General features: G+C 46.9%; 1 protein-coding gene across 1 annotated transcript in view; it reads left to right on the top strand.

Moving 5' to 3' along the window:
* Nucleotides 1-15673, top strand: part of LOC127568883 (keratinocyte-associated protein 3) — a 440350-nt gene that overhangs the window by 255855 nt on the left and 168822 nt on the right. The gene's annotated exons all lie outside the window — the stretch shown is intronic.

The following is a 15673-nucleotide window of genomic DNA, read 5'->3' as shown; positions in this document are numbered from 1 at the left end:
GGAGGAATTGCTGCCTATCCTCGCTGATTGAAGTCTGTTAATTAGAAAGTCAAGGATCCAGTTACAGAGGGAGATGTTGAGTCCCAGGTCCCAGAGTTTGGTAATGAATTTGCTTAGACTTGTAGTATTGAAGATGGAGCTGTAGTCAATAAACAATAGTCTAATGTAGGTGTCTTTACTGTCTAGATGCTCCAGAGATGAGTCTAGGGCCAGGGATACGGTGTCCACTGTAGATCTGTTACGGCGGTAGGCGAATTGCAGTGGGTCAAAGTTGTCTGGGAGGCTGGAGTTAATGCATGCCATTAACTTCATGATGGTGGATGTTAGAGCCACTGGTCGGTAGTCATTAAGGCATGGAACGAGCTGCCAGAGGAAATGGTTGAGGCAGGTACAACAGTATCATTTAAGGAGCACTTAGATAGGTACATGCAGGGCGGGGCTTAGAGGGATATGGGCTGAACGCGAGAGATTGGTACTAGCTGGGTGGGCACCATGGTTGGCATGGACTACTTGGGCCAAAGGGCCTGTATCCGTGCTGTATTGCTTTGTGACTCTATGGATCTAATAGACTTAACATCTTATTTGAAGCTAAAGGGTGAACAGGTTTTATTTCCTGAAGACTGGTTCTCAATTTAATTAATATCTGCTATCCATAATTTCATAACACCAGAATAATCTCTAACAGCTACGTATGTAATTAAAAGCTGCATTATTGGATTAAATATTTCATTCCCTTTGCAAATTAAGTGAGTCCTTTATCACTAAAACAAGAACAATGAAAAGTTTTGTCAAAAAGATGACTTTAAGAAATTCTGTGATAATGTCTTCAAGGGGATCAATGGTTTGAGTAACTAAAATGACAGCAATGACCATTAAACAAACCATTACTGGGTCCTTGTTCATGCTAGCTTCCTTGACCATTGTGCCACCTTTCAGAAGGACTGTCCTGCTGAGTGTTGTGAAATTGGTATATGTTTGTTGAAGGACATACTGGTCCCTCTCTGGGAAACGGTTCAAATTACCTCCACTGGCGATGACAAAGACGATTCCTGCCGCGATTACTGTAGCAATGATTCGGCCAATGTTCATGAAAACTACAGTGCTTATTCCTGTGATTAATAAGGGGCGTGCAATGAAGATACAGGCAAAACCTACAATGAGAAAGGTAAGGCAGTTCTGTGCATTGCACCCGTTAGTAACAAGAGGCAAAAGGAAGTCAGCAAGAAAGTTAGAGCTGGTTATACCTCGGAGTATGAACTTACACCATCTCACCAGACCCTGCATAATGCCACCGATCCCACCAAGACACTTGGTGCCAACGGCAACCAGGCCAATCGCAACCAAGCCAAATGGACTGCATAGGAGGATGAAGGACAAGAAGCTGAGGACCTGGAACAGGATGGAAGCCACCCAGAAGACCAGGTTGACCAGGTTTACCAGGACACTGGCGGAATTCAGGAGGAACGTGGCTACATTGACAAGGATCTTAAAGAGGAACTGGAGACAGAAGGTGACCACACTCCAAACCTTGACAAGGAGGGTCAGGAGGATATTGAAGAGGAACTGGAAAAAGAAGGTGACCACATTCCAAACATTGACAAGGATGGTCGGGAGGACATTGAAGAGGAACTGGAAACAGAATGTGACCACACTCCAAATGTTGACAAGGAAGGTCAGGAGGATTTTGAAGAGACAGAGGGTGACCACACTCCAAACTGCACCATAAATTGCAACGACTAATCCATACATAACTGATATGATCAAAGCAATGGTGGCCACCAGAAAAGAGGCAACGGCAGCAACCGCACGAAAGATCAGCTCAATAACACTCATCACAAGCCCAATACCGACCTTGAACAGCCAACCTATACCCTTAGATACGACAGTGTAAACTCTCTGCTTAAAAGTCACATAACCCTGCTGATCCCTCTCGTTGAACTGCCTCTGAACCCATTCCTGCAGATTGTTCTCGGCGACGGACGCGTTCATTATATTTCCATTCCTCAGATCCATCCACGTGATTTCACCTTCTTCCTCTTCATCTTCTTCCTCTTCCTCTTCCCCACAGCAGGTGTGGTAGGTGAACACCACGCTTGGTATGTTCACCCTGGCCTTTAGGAAGTCTTCAGATGGAATGACCCCAGTGATCACGAACAGCTTCTGATTTGCCTTACATTGTTTGCTTTTCACAGTTCTCTCCACCTGATGATACCATCTGCTGTTCATCGTCTTAGACATGGGTACAATGTTGGTAAGGGTGCACGATGCGATTCCCCCGCCTTGCTTAAAGGAGTAGGGGTACAGGTGACCTCTGTCATACCCCTGTCCTCTATAATCACCGTTGACAGCTTGGTTCTTCCCCACTCCCTCAGACGGCTCCTTGCTCATCTCATCCGAACCATCTGGTATATCCAACTGAAAATAATGGTGGACATGGTCAATCACCTCCTGCTCGTAGAATTGCAGAAATGGTACAGCACAAAGAAGGCCATTCAGCCCACTGAGTCTATCCCTTAGGAGCAATCCATTTAGTCCCAATATGTTTGTACAATTATGAGAGGCATAGATAGGGTAGAAAGTCAGAATCCTTTTCCCATGATAGAAAGGTCAAATACAAGAGGGCATGCATTGAAGGTGAGAGGGGAAAGTTTAAGGGAGGGGTGCAGGGCAAGTTTTTTTAAACAGAGAGTGGTGGGTGCCGGGGTAGTGGTGGAGGCAGATACGATACTGGTGCTTAAGAGGCAGGGAATGGAGGAATGTGGATCATATGCAGACAGAAGAGATTTAGTGTAATTTGGCATTGTGTTCAGCACAGACATTGTGGGCAAAAGGGCCTGTTCCTGCTGTACTGTTCTGTGTTGCTGTTATCTCTGAATCTTATATTATGTTTTCTTACGACGCAGAGGGAGCCCATTCAGCCTTTTGAGTCAATGCCAGTTCTACAGAGGATTTCCACTGGTCCTATTCCCCCACATTTCATTGTAGCCCATTCCCTTTCATTAACTCTCCCCACCCATTCCCCCACCATACCCCACAACCTTCAGGACTTTTTTAGATTCTAGCATCAACCATGAGTGCAGAATATTACTCTTTTAGCAAGATATCCTACAGGGGAGGAAATCTGCTGCCCACACTTGGATCTGGCATGTGTGAGACTGCTGACCTACAACACGTCTGTGAAGAGAGAAACAGAGATAATGTTTCAGAGAGACTGACAAAGGGAGTGTCTCTGATAGATTGAGTCCTATAGAGCATATCAGCACAGAAACAGGCCCCTCAGCCCATCCAGTCCATGCCGACCTGATCTTCTGCCTAGTCCCATCTACCTGCACCCAGACCATATCCCTCCAAACCCCTCCCGTCCATGTACCTATCCAAACTTCTCTTAAATGTTACACTTGAACCCACATCCACCACTTCCGCTGGCAGCTCGTTCCACACTCGCACCACCCTCTGAGTGAAGTAGTTCCCCCTCAGATTCCCCTTAAATATTTTACCTTTCACCCTGAACCTATGACCTCTAGTTCTAGTCTCACCCAACCTTAGGGGAAAAAGCCTGCATGCATTCACCCTGTCTATACCCCTCATCATTTTGTATACCTCTATAAGATCTCTCCTCATTCTCCTGAGCTCCAGGGAATAAAATCCTAACCTATTCAAGTTTAACAGTAGTGTAGCAGTTAGTGTAACGCTATTACAGCGCAAGCGACCCAGGTTCAATTCCAGCCACTGTCTGTAAGGAGCTTGTACGTTCTCCCTGTGACTGCGTGGGTTTCCTCCAGGTGCTCCGGTTTCCTCCCACATTCCAAAGACGTACGGGTTAGGAAGTTGCAGGTATGCTATGTTGGTGCCGGAAACGTGGCGACACTTGCGGGCTGCCCCCAGAACATTCTATGCAAAAGATGCATTTCACTGTGTGTTTTGATGTACATGTGACTAATAAAGAAATCTTAGATCTTAATCTTAAATTTTGACCAACATCTTGGTGAAGACTAGAAGGGAAATAATAACCATTGAGGACAAACAAGGCAAAAGACACAGACGGAAAACCTGTCAGAGAGAGGAGCAGAATTTATCCGAGGTTTGTGGAAAAGGAGAGGCAGTCAACTAAACCAAAAGAAATTTTAGGCTAAACTTACAGATGCTGGAAATCTGAAAAAAAAAACAGAAAATGCTGATAACACTCAGCAGGTCAGGCAGCATCTGTGGAGAGAGAAAAACAGTTTTCCCCAGTTACTGGCCAACCTCATTCAGGAACTTGATTGCCCTCTTTCCCAGTTCCCAAACCTATCCCTAATCTTGTAATGTTAACAGTCTGTCTTTCCACAGACACAGCTGGCCTGTCTCCAGATTTTCTGCTTTTATTTAAGAATTTGAACAGGCTGCAATTTATTGTGGAACGGTGAGATTTTTCAGCATAACTGAACTGGCTGCTAAAATCCTGCTGTGACAAACAGAGAATTAAAGACAATCTGTCCCATTGTCAAACTGCCTCGGCTGTAGTTTGAATTATGTATATTGATCGGGGGCCTCACCTACAAGCAGTTAGGAATTCATTGCTGCCGCCCTGATCATTTGAGAACCAACCTGCAGCAAGTTAGTCCTGGATTCACATGGCACAGAAGCAAACCCTTTAGCTCACTGTGTCCATGCCAACCATCAAGAACACATCTGCATTAATCTCATTAATCAGCACCTGTTCTGTAGCTTGCTATGCCTTGGCAATTCTAGTGCTTGAAAGAAATTCGGCATGTCCACTTTGACCCTCGCTAATTTTTAACAATGCACTCTGGAGAGCATCCTCTCTGGATGCATCACAGCTCTACCCAAGACCGCAAGAAACTGCAGAGAGTTGTGGACATCACGGACACCAGCCTCCCCTCCACAGACTCTGTCTACACTTCTCGCTGACTCGGTAAAGCAGCCAATATAATCAAAGACCCCACCCACCCTGGACATTCTCTCTTATCCCTCCTCCCATCGGGCAGAAGTTACAAAAGTCTGAAAGTATGTACCACCAGGCTCAAGGACAGATTCTATCCCACTGTTATAAGACAAATGAATGGTCCCCTGGTACGATAAAATGGACTCTTGACCTCACAATCTGCTTCTTTATGGCCTTATTTCCTGCCTACACTGCACTTTCTCTGTAACTGTAACACTTTATTCTGCATTCTGTTATTGTTTTCCCTTGTACTGCCTCAATGCACTGATGTGATGAACTGATCTGTATGCATGGCATGCAAAACAATGTTTTTCACTGTATATTGGTACATGTGACAATAATAAACCAAAGTACCAGTTTGTTCGGATACTTCTTCAATGTTGTGAAACTTTCTACCTCCACTATCCCCTCATGCAGTGCATTCGAGGTTCCAACCACATCTGGGTGGAAAAAAAAGTCCTCAGTTACCCTCCAATCATCTTATTCCTAACCCAGTTTTTTCCCTGTTTATTCTTTTGGAGTCAAGGACATCTCCAGCTCGACCCGCTCGGCATGTTCTCCTGCTCTGTATTTTGCAACTCCCACGTTCTCTTGTCTGTGTTCTGTTGCCTACGTTCTCACTGTCTACCTGCTCCCATTCACTCATTGACAAGATAACCTTGCTGCAGCTGATCCCCATAGTCACCCTGTTTTACCCTGAGAGACACGCACCCTCCGTCGTTCTCCCCGCAGTTTTACAAGCTTCTTTTGTCCCTTTTTCAACTCTGATAGTCTTCAACATGAAACTGTTGACTCTGTTTCTCTTCCTGTCAGATGCAGGCTGACCTACTGAGCATTTCTGGTATCTTCTGCTTTTATTTTAGATTTCCAGCATCAGCAGTTTCTTTTTGATCAAAGTCATTCTGTAACCTAAGACTATCTCCTCACCACCAATGAGCAGCAGAGTGGTGCAGCTAGTAGGACTGCTGCCTCACAGTGCCAGAGACATGGGTTTAATCCTGACCTTGCATGCATGTTCTCCCTGTGACCGCGTGGGTTTAATCCTGACCTTGCATGAATGTTCTCCCTGTGACTGCGTGGGTTTCCCCCGGCTGCTCCAGTTTCCTCCCACATCCCAAAGACGTGCAGAGTGGTACCTTAATTGGCTGTTGTGTGTACATAAGATAAGATACTTATTCATTAGTCACATGTACATTGATACACACAGTGAAATGCGCCTTTTTGCATTACTAAGAATGTGTTGGGGGCAGCCCGCAAGTGTCGCCACTCTTCTGGCACCAATATAGCACGCCCACAGCTCCTAACCTGTACGTCTTTGGAATGTGGGAGGAAACCGGAGCACCCGGAGGAAACCCACGCAGACACGGGAAGAACGTACAAACTGCTTACAGACAGCAGCAGGAATTGAACCCGGGTCGCTGGCGCTGTAATAGCGTTACGCTAACCACTACACTACTGTGGGCGACAGAATCTGGGATGCATTGAAAAGAATGTGCGGACAATAAAGTTAATGTAGGATTAGTGTAAGTGGGTGGCTGGTGGTTGGCACTGACTTGGTAAGCTAAAGGACCACGGTACAGTACAGAACTGGCACGGTAGCATAGCGGTTAGTGTTTTAAAACAAAGTTTTATCTCTCTGTGACTCCGAACATCAGCTGGGACTCTATCATTGGAGTGTAGGGAAATGTGTGGCCATATTATAGAGTTGTATAAGATCATGGTGGGCATAGAGAGGGTGAATGCACATGGGCTTTTCCCCAGGGTTGGGGAGTCAAGAACTAGAGACCATATATTTTGGGCAAGAAGGGCTAGATTTAATAGGAACCTGAGGGGCAACTTTTTCCACCCAGAGTGTAGTCAGTATGTGGAACGAGCTGCCAGAGAAAGTGATTGAGGCAGGTACATGAACGACACTTAAAAGTCACTTGCATAGATACGTGGAGAGGAAAAATTTAGAGGGATACGGGCCAAATGGGACTAGCTAAGATGGGAATCTTGGTCAGCATGGACTAGTTGGGCCGAAGGGCCTGTTTCCACGCTGTGTAACTCTATTAGCATAGTTCTAAGACTCCTCCTTACCTGCGGCTCAATGAAGAAGTTATAGGGTCTCTTGTCCTCAGCAACCGTGGTCCCAGAAATGTCGTTGTAAGCGGAGTAGAGAGGGATCCGGAGCTCCTTGTCGTACAGCGTTGCAAAGTGGTCCTCATTATCATAATGCTGGCAGACTCTGGCCAGACTGCTAGAATTAAATATGAGGGGTTCAATACCGTTACAGAAGAACTGTCCGCATTCATCGAAGGAGTCAACCACTCTCGCCTCAGTGGCCCGTGGAATGATAACTATGGACAGCAGGACTAGGCTACAGCGCTCCATCCCTCTTGTTCTGAGATCGGAGGGGATGACCCAGCGCCCCTGGCAGCTCACTGAATTTTTTGGTTGTGTGTGTGCTCACTAATGGTAAAACAAATTCTGAAGCCAATGCGTTAGAAAACACCTTCAGTGGTTCCGACCAGTTGATCTGAACCAGCGTCACAGACGATGCAGATACTGGAGTTGGTAGCGTTGATAGCACACAAAACAAGCGGTGGTTGCAACACCAGCGTTACACCTGAAAAAGTTCGATGAAAACCGTTTCATAAATGGAAGATGAAAGAGAAACTTCTAGAAATTCCCTCCCCATCAGCAGTTCAGGCAGCATCTACCGACCGAGAAGGCGTTTCATTTCCAGGAAACCAATACCATCTGTGATGGAGCTGGGTCCGTCTCGGGGGTTAAGTGGAACCCGCGAATGATGTGGAGCTGACTGAGGGTTAGTTATTGGTATTGGTTTATTATTGTCACTTGTACCCAGGTACAGTGAAAAACTTGTCTTGCACACCGATCGTACAGGTCAATTCATTACACAGTGCAGTTAGTACAGAGAGCATTGAGGTAGTACAGAGTAAAGTGTCACAGCTACAGAGAAAGTGCAGTGCAATAAGGTGCAAGGTCACAACAAGGTAGATGGTGAGGTCAGAGGGAGCCGTTCAATAGTCTGATCACAGTGGGTTAGAAGCTGTCCTTGAGCCTGGTGGTACGTGCCCTCAGGCTCCTGCATCTTCTACCTGATGGAAGAGGAGAGGAGATACAATGACCTGGGTGGGTGGGGTCTTTGATTATGCTGGCTGCTTCACCAAGGCGGCAAGAGGTAAAGACAGAGTCCATGGAGGGGAGGCTGGTGTCCGTGATGTGCTGGGCTGTGCCCACAACTCTCTGCAGTTTCTTGTGGTCCTGGGCAGAGCAGTTGCCGTACCAAGCCGTGATGCATCTGGACAGGATGCTTTCTACGGTGCATCGATAGAGGATGCAGATCTTCGACCTTCCAGCGTCTAAAAAAACTCTGCTTTTTCTGTTTTGTGCCACCGAGCAATGACCACACATCATATTCCATGGCCTCACTTGCCTCAAAACCTCTTCCCACCTCCTCCCTAACACACAGCCCCACTGAGTTATTTGTGCCAGGGGCAGCAACAACTGATAGTGCAGCTGCCTCACAGCCCGGATTGCTCCTGACTGTGTGCCTGCTGTGCGCGGGGGCTGCATGTTGTCTCCGTGACCGTGTGTGTGCTCCCGTTTCCTGCCACATCCCAATGTTGTGCCGCAGTGTCAACTGCGCAAGGGGGCAAGTGGGAAAAGCACCAAAGCGGAGTCGGTGGGCATGTGTGAGAGGGAGTAGGTTGCGGGGATACAGGGAAAAGGGAAGGGGGTTGAAAGGGCTGCTTGGCTGGGAGACAGCAATGAATTGATGGGTTGAATGGCCTCCCTCTGTGTTGCAGTAAGTAATCAGTAAAATTGGAAATATGGCATTTCCCTTCAGTCAGATTGTCAGTACAGATTGTGAATCACTGACTGCCAAATGCTGATCCCTAAAATACGCCACCAGTCATTCACTGTACCTCGGTACAAGGGACGATAATAATCCAATAGCAAACCAATACCAATACCAGTCCCCGCCTGCCTACCTGGTTGCATCATAGAACATAGAACAGTACAGCACAGAACAGGCCCTTCGGCCCACAATGTTGTGCCGACATAGCTATTCCCTCCTACCTACAGAATGCCCATATTTTCCTCTCATTCATGTGCCCATCCAAGCCCCTCTTGAAAGCCCCCGATGAGTTTGCCTCCACCACCCCTATCAGGCAACGCATTCCAGGCACCCACCACTCTCTCAGTAAAAAACGTACCCCTGATGTCTGTTCTGAACCTACCTCCTCTCACCTTAAATGCATGCCCTCTGGTATTGGATTGCTCAACAATGGGAAAAAGATATTGCTTGTCCACCCTATCTACGCCCCTCATAATTTTACACACTTCCAACAAATCACCCCTGAGCCTCCGCCCCTACAGAGATAAGGGCCCAAGTTTGTCCAGCCTTTCCTGATAGTACATGCCCTCTAATCCAGGCAGCATTCTCGTAAACCTCCTCTGCACCCTCTCTAAAGTCTCAACATCCTTCCTATAGTGAGGTGACCAGAACTGCATGCAATAATCTAAATGCGGCCTAGCCAGAGTTCTCTCGAGATTTATCATGACTCCTATACTCAACACTTCGATTAATGAAATTAATCCTGGTCTGGTACGGCAATTCAAATGTAAGAATCTGCAGAGTAGTGAACTCAGCCCAATCCCAATACATCACAGGCACATTTCTCCCCACTCTCAAAAGTATCTACATGCCTCAAGAAGGCAATATCTATCATCAAAGATCCCCACCATCCGGGCTGTGCCATCTTCTCGCAGCTACCATTGGGCAGGAAGTACAGAAGCCTGAAGTCCCACACCACCAGGTTCAAGAACAGCTACTTCCCTTCAACCATTCGGTTCTTCAACCAACCCGCACAACCTTAATCACTACCTCAGTTAAGCAACACGATGACCACTTTGGACGACAATGGACTTTGTTTTTAAAATGCATCTTTTGCGTAGAGTGTTCTGGGGGCAGCCTGCAAGCATCGCTACTTTTCTGGCACCAACAGATCATGTTTTATACCAGTTATACCAGAAGGTGTTGCCTTCTTGAGGCATGTAGATAGTGGGGAGGGATGTGCCCGTGATGTATTGGGCTGAGAATATCCCTCCCAGACGCAACAGGGATAGTGTCTCCCTTGTCCTCCTATTTCATCCCACAAGCCTACGTATCCAACACATCATTCTCTGCCTCTTCCGCCATCTCCAAAAGGACCCCACCACCAAGCACATCTTCCCTTCCCCACCCCTCTCTGCCTTTTGCAGGGACCGCTCTCTCCGTGACTCCCTAGTTCACTCCTCCCTCCCCACCCATCCCGCTCCCACTCCGGAAACTTTCCACTGCCCCTGGCATAGGTGCAACACCTGCCCCTACACCACCTCCATCACCTCCGTCCAGGGACCCAAACAGTCCTTTCAGGTGAGACAGAGATTCACCTGCACCTCCCTTAATATCATCTACTGCATTCAGTGCTCCAAGTGTGGCCTCCTCTACATTGGTGAGACCAAACGCAGACTGGGTGACCGTTTCGCAGAACACCTGCGCTCTGTCCGTAACCGCGACCTGCATCTCCCCGTTGCCAGTCACTTCAACTCCCCCTCCCACACTATCACTGATATGTCAGTCCTCGGCCTCCTCCACTGCCAGGAGAATTCCAAGTGCAAACTGGAGGAACAGCACCTCATTTTCAGTCTTGGAACCTTGCAGCCTAACGGCATGAACATTGAATTCTCCCACTGTAAGTAACCCCCACCCCCCTTCCCCACAACACCCCCCCCCCCACCATGCTTCTCTTCTCTTTCCGAGCCTCCTTTTTTCCCGTCTCTCCTTCTATTACCCCTCCCCCAGTGGATCTGCTCTCCCCTCCTCCCCCACACCTGCTTATCGCTACCTCTTACCTGCATCTACCTATCACCACCTTGTGCCCACCCCGCCTCCCATCTTTTGTCCACCTATCACTGCTCTGCTTTTCCCTCCTATATATTGGGCTCCCCTTTTCCTATCTTCAGTCCTGAAGAAGGGTCCTGACCTGAAACGTTGACCACCTGCTTTTCTCCACGGATGCTGCCTGGCCTGCTGAGTTCCTCCAGCATCATCGTGTTTTCCATCTAGATTCCAGCATCTGCAGTCCTTTATTTCTCTGTCCGTAAGGAGTTTGTACGTTCTCCCCATGTCTGCGTGGGTTTCCTCCCACATTCCAAATACGAAGGTGTTAGGAAGTTGTGGGCATGCTATGTTAGCACTGGAAGCATGGCGACACTTGTGGGCTGCCCCCAGAACACGCTACGCAAAGGATGCATTTCACTGTGTGTTTCAATGTACCTGTGACTAATAAAGAAATCTTATCTTGTCTTATCTTATTCTGTGACTGCAAAAGAGATGCCAGGATGGTGTGTTGCCTCCCGAGTGCCAGGGTTGAGGATGTCTTGGAGTGGCTGCAGAACATTCTCAAGGGGGAGGGTGAGCAGCTAGAGGTCGTGGTGAACATTAACGCCAAAGACATAGGTAGAAAGGTGGAAGGGGTCCTGCATAGTGAGTATATGGAGTTAGGAAAGTGGCTGATAAACAGAAGGTAGTAATGTCTGGATTACTCCTGGTGCCACATGCTAGTCGGGTCAGGAACAGAAAGATAGAACAGATGAATGTGTGGCTGAGGAACTGGTAGGGGGGGTCAGGTTTCAGGTCCTTGGTCATTGGAACCTCTTCTGAGGCAGGGGCGACCTGTACAAGAGGGATGAGTTGCACCTTAACTGGAGGGGAACCGGGAGGAAGGGTTTAAACTAGTTTGGCAGGGGGATGGGAACCAGCACATTAGGTCAGAAAGTGGAGGGACTGAGAAGAGGGTAGATGTCATGACCAGTAAGTCTGTATGGAAGAACAGGCAGGAGCAGATTAATAGACACAATGGGATGGGCGGGTTGAAGTGTGTGTGTATTAATGCTAGCAGTATTATGGGTAAGGGTGATGAATTTAGAGCATGGATCAATACATGGAACTATGATGTTGTGGCCATTACAGAGACTTGGTTGAGAGAGGGACAGGACTGGATGATTAATGTTCCAGGGTTTTTATGTTTTAGAAGATAGAGAGGGGGATAAAAGGGGGAGGGGAGTTGCACTATTAATCAGGGACAATATCACAGCTGCACTCAGAGGGGACATAACGGAGGGCTCATCACTGAGTCTACACGGGCAGAGCTCAGAAATAAGAAAGGTGCAATCACTCTGATGGGATTATACTACAGTCCCCCCGGTAGCCACTGGGACATTGGGGAACAGATATGCAGGCAGATTAGGGAAAGGTGTAAAAGGTGGGCAACTTCAACTTCTGGGACCTCCTTAGTGCAAGAGATTTAGAGGAAGCAGAATTTGTTAGGTGCATCCAGGAGGATTTCTTAAATCAGTATGTATATAGTCCAATGAGAGGAGGAGCCATACTGGACCTGGTGTTGGGAAATTAGCCTGGTCAGGTGACTGACCTTTCAGTGGGAGAACATTTAGGGAACAAGTGACCACAACTCCTTAGGCTTTAAGATAGCTATAGATAAGGATAAGTATGGACCTTGTGGGAGAGTATTAAGTTGGAGCAGGGCAAATTACAAGAGCATTAGGCAAGAACTAGGGAGAATTAGTTGGGAATAGCTGTTTTTGGGCAAGTCCACATCTGACATGCAGAGGGTGTTTAAAGACCAACTGCACAGAGTACAGGACAGGGATGTTCCAGAAAGAAGGAAGGACAAGGATGGCAAGATAAGGGAACCTTGGATGTCGAGAGAGGTGGTGAATTTAATTAGAAAAAGGAAGCATATGTAAGATTTAGGAAGCTAAAATCAAAACGAGCCATTGAGGATTATGAAGAAACACACACAAAAAGTGCTGGGGGAACTCAGCAGGTCAGGCAATATCTGTGGAGGGAAATGAACAGTCGACATTTAGGGTCGAAACTCTTCATCAGAACTGGAAAGGATGAGGGCAGAAGCCAGAATAAAGAAGGTCAGGGGAGGGGGAGAAGCACACGCAGGCGGGTGATAGGTGAGTCTAGGTGAGGGGAGAAGTTAGGTGGGTGGGGGAGGGGGGAGATGCAAGAAGCTGAGAGGTGATAGGTAGAAGAGGAAAAGAGCTAAGGAAGAAGGAATCCGGTAGGAGAGGGCAGTGGACCATGGAATAAAGGGGAGGTGGGGAATAGATGGGCAGGTCATTGAGGGCAGGGGAAGGGGAAAGAGAAGGGATGAGGGAAGACGGTGGGGGGGGGGGGAAGAGGGTAGGGGATAACTGAAAGTTAGAGAAATCGATGTTGAGGCTGTCAGGTTGGACATTACCAAGGTGGAATATGAGGTGTTGTTCCTCCAAGAAGCTAGAAAAGGACTCAAGAAGGGGAATTAGGAGAGCCAAGATGAGCCAGGAAAAGACCTTGCCAAGTAGGATTAAAGAGAATCCCAAGGCATTTTATACATACATTGAGCAATGGGGTAACGAGGGAGAGGGCAGGACCACTCAAGGATAAAGGAGGGAAAATGTGCTTGGAGGCATAGGGTGTGGGCAAGGTCTTAAGTGAGTACTTTGCAGTGGTTTTAACCAAGAAGGACATGGAGGGTAGTGAGATCAGTGTGGAGCATGCTAAAATGCTGGGGCACTTTGAGATCACGAAGGAGGTAGTGTTGGGTCTCTCAAAGAACATTAAGGTGGATAAGTCCGCAGGGCCTGATGGGATATACCCCAGGTAAATAAGAGGGACAAGAGATGAGATTGCTGGGGCCTTGACCAAGATCTTCGTGTCCTCTCCAGCCACAGGTGAGGTCCCAGAGGACTGGCAAGTAGCTAACGTTGTTCTCTTATTCAAGAAATAGGGATAATCCTAGAAACTATAGACTGGTGAGTCTCACATCAGTGGTAGGGAAGCTTTAGGAGAGGATTCTTAGGGAAAGGATTTATGAGCATTTGGAAAACTATGGCCTGATTAGGCAGTCAGCATGGTTTTGTGCGAGGCAAGTCATATTTTAATAATGTGAGTTTTTCAAGGAGGTGACAAAGGTGATTGATGGAGGTAGAGCTGTGGATGTTGACTACATGGATCTTAGTAAGGCGTTTGACAAGGTCCAAGGATCTTGTGAAAAAGGTTATGGATAGCATAGATTGCCAATGGATACAGCAGAAAATGGCAGATGGAGTTTAATCTGGTTAAATGTGAGGTGCTGCACTCCGGGAAATCAATGTAAAGGGACAGTATACTGTTCATGGAAAGACCTTTTACAGCATTGATGGAGCGGGATCTTGGGTTCCAAGTCCATAGCTCCCTGAAAGTTGGCTGCACAGGTTGATAGTGTGGTAAAGAAGGTGTATGGTATGCTTGCCTTTATTAGTCGAGGCATTGAGTTGAATAGTTGGGAAGTTATATTGCAGCTTTATAAAATTCTGGTTGGGCCATATCTGGAGTATTGCATTCAGTTCTGCTCAGCCCATTCTAGGAAGAATATGGAGGCTTTGGAGAGGGTGCAGAAGAGGTTTACCAGGATGCTGCTTGGATTAGAGGGCATGTGCTACAAGGAGAGGTTAACTTAAAGGTTGTTTTCTCTGGAGCAGTGGAGGCTGAGGGGAGACCTGATAGAAGTTTAGAAAATTATGAAAGGCATAGACAGTTAGTATCTTTTTCTCAGGATCGAAATATCTAATACCGGAAAGCATGCATCATAGGTGAGAAGGGCAAGTTCAAAGAGGAATTTCTTTACAACAGAAGAATTAAGAGGCTCTTAGATAGGCACATGGATGTGCAGAGAATGGAGCGACATGGACATTGTGTAGGCAGAAGGGATTAGTTTTGTTCAGCATTTAATTACTAGTTCAATTAGTTTGCTACAACAGTGCGGGCTGAAGAGTCTGTTCCTGTGTTGCACTGTTCCATGTTCTTCTTGTGAATGTTATGTCTGCTGTAAGTAAGTTTTTCATTGCACCTGTGCATACACATACTCATGCATATGACAATAAACTCAACATATGACTACTACTTAGAATGTCTGGTTTATTTTTTGCTCCGTTTCCTGAATATTAACCAATTCTCAGTCAACGCCAGTATATTATCCCCAGTGTAAGTGCTCCATGCTTGTTGACCAACCTCCTATATGGAACCAGAAAACCTAAATTGCTTGTCCCTCTTATTGTTTCTACTCATCCTATTCTCAAAGAACTCCAGATTGGTCAGACGTGATTCTTCCCTTCATACTCCATGTTGACTCTGCTCAATTCTCTTATTTTTGCTCTGTGTTCTGTTATTACACTCTTCATTTAGACTTCAGCATTTCCCTGACCACTGCCAACAGCACAGATGTTCAGCATTGCCTTACTCCCTCTCCTTTCTAAGATAAGATACCTTTATTAGTCACATGTATATCAAAACACACAGTGAAGTGCATCTTTGCATAGTGTTCTGGGGGAAGCCCGCAAGTGTCGCCACACTTCCAGCGCCAACATAGCATGCCCACAACTTCCTAACCCGTACGTCTCTGGAATGTGGGAGGAAACCCACGCAGACTCGGGGAAAACATACAAACTCCTTACAGACAGTGGCCAGATTTGAACCTGGGTCGCTGGCGCTGTAAAGCATTATGCTAACTGCTATACTACTATGCCTGAAAGTGCGTTCACATTTTCTACTCTCTATTCTCAGCAACAATTCCAGAATCTATAGAATTTTGGAAGATACAATCTCTCTCAAAAACCACCACT

Source organism: Pristis pectinata, chromosome 3 (assembly GCF_009764475.1).
Source record: "Pristis pectinata isolate sPriPec2 chromosome 3, sPriPec2.1.pri, whole genome shotgun sequence".
NCBI lineage: Eukaryota > Metazoa > Chordata > Chondrichthyes > Rhinopristiformes > Pristidae > Pristis > Pristis pectinata.
The sequence above is the reverse complement of the archived record's forward strand: the minus strand, read 5'-3'. Positions and strand labels throughout refer to the sequence as shown.